This window comes from Stegastes partitus, unplaced genomic scaffold (assembly GCF_000690725.1).
Source record: "Stegastes partitus isolate 25-593 unplaced genomic scaffold, Stegastes_partitus-1.0.2 Scaffold213, whole genome shotgun sequence".
NCBI classification, from domain to species: Eukaryota; Metazoa; Chordata; class Actinopteri; family Pomacentridae; genus Stegastes; species Stegastes partitus.
The window spans coordinates 542,072-543,350 of NW_007577944.1; the positions used below are offsets into that span (position 1 = coordinate 542,072).

Below are 1,279 nucleotides of genomic sequence, written 5' to 3' on the forward strand. Positions count from 1 at the left end.
CAGCATCTTTTCATTTGTTCTGCGTCTCACAAACGTTCTTCTTTGTGATCCAAACACCTCAAACTTGGATTCATCCGTCCACAACACTTTTTTCCAGTCTTCCTCTGTCCAATGTCTGTGTTCTTTTGCCCATCTTAATCTTTTTCTTTTATTGGCCAGTCTCAGATATGGCTTTTTCTGTGACGACTCGTGATCAGTGACAGTGTGGGTGGACCCAAACGAAAAGGGAGACGGGGTAAAGGGTTAAAGGAAACAGGATTTATTTAAGGAAGGTGGTGGGGTGAAGTTCTTTGGGGTTGTGATCCGAGGAAGGGGGGTCCCGAGGGTGGTGCACAAAGAGACGGTGCCTGAGAGTGCCTTGGTCCGTGGGGGGTTTCCCGGTGCAGAGAGGGAGCCGTGACGAGGGAAACCGGGGTGGTGCGCAGGGGTCCGGTGCTCAGGGTTCAGTCCTCGTGGGGGGGTGCTCTCGTGAAGGGTCTCCCTGTGAAGGTGTCCGTGGTAGTGAAATCCCGTGGGTGACAAAACGCTGGAGAGCTTGGAGGTGTGCCGAGTGCTGGAGCCGAGGAGGAGAACTGGAGACAAGGCAGAGAAACATATATCATAAACTCGAGACTAGAGAACATCAGAATTGCTCGGCGCGTGTAGCAGCTGGAGGCCTGACTGTACCCCGTGGTAGGTATCACAATCCTCTGGCGTCGGTCTTCTGTGAGACGCCAGTATTTAAGCTGGGCACAGCTGATGAGCCACAGCTGCCAGCGATCTCTCCTGATTGGCTCCGCCCAACCTGCAGTGAACAAAGGCACACCCACCAAAACCCAAAGACAGACAAAAACCCAAAAACCCAGTGAAACAAAAGTCTAGGATCCTCACATTTTCTTTGCCACTCTGCCCTGAAGCCCAGAATCCCGCAGCCGCCTCTTCACTGTAGATGTTGACACTGGTGTTTTGCGGGTACTATTTAATGAAGATGCCAGTTGGGGACCTGTGAGGCGTCTGTTTCTCAAACTAGAGACTGTAATGTACTTATCTTCTTGCTCAGTTGTGCAACGCGGCCTCCCACTTCTTTTTCTACTCTGGTTAGAGCCTGTTTGTGCTGTCCTCTGAAGGGAGAAGTACACACCGTTGTAGGAAATCTTCAATTTCTTAGCAATTTCTTGCATGGAATAGCCTTCATTTCTAAGAACAAGAATAGACTGTCGAGTTTCAGATGAAAGTTCTCTTTTTCTGGCCATTTTGAGCGTTTAATTGACCCCACAAATGTGATGCTCCAGAAACTCAA

At 49.9% G+C, this 1,279-nt stretch overlaps 1 protein-coding gene and 1 long non-coding RNA gene across 3 annotated transcripts in view; one reads left to right on the top strand and one right to left on the bottom strand.

Annotated features, from left to right (window-relative positions):
• enpp6 (ectonucleotide pyrophosphatase/phosphodiesterase 6) overlaps positions 1 to 1,279 on the top strand; it is a 38,941-nt gene that overhangs the window by 27,630 nt on the left and 10,032 nt on the right. The window lies entirely within an intron of this gene.
• On the bottom strand, positions 239 to 1,273 carry LOC103356675 (uncharacterized). Its single transcript, XR_520151.1, has 2 exons — positions 667 to 1,273; positions 239 to 572 (listed from the first exon to the last, which is right to left on the bottom strand). It is a non-coding gene; the product is annotated as an uncharacterized LOC103356675 (long non-coding RNA).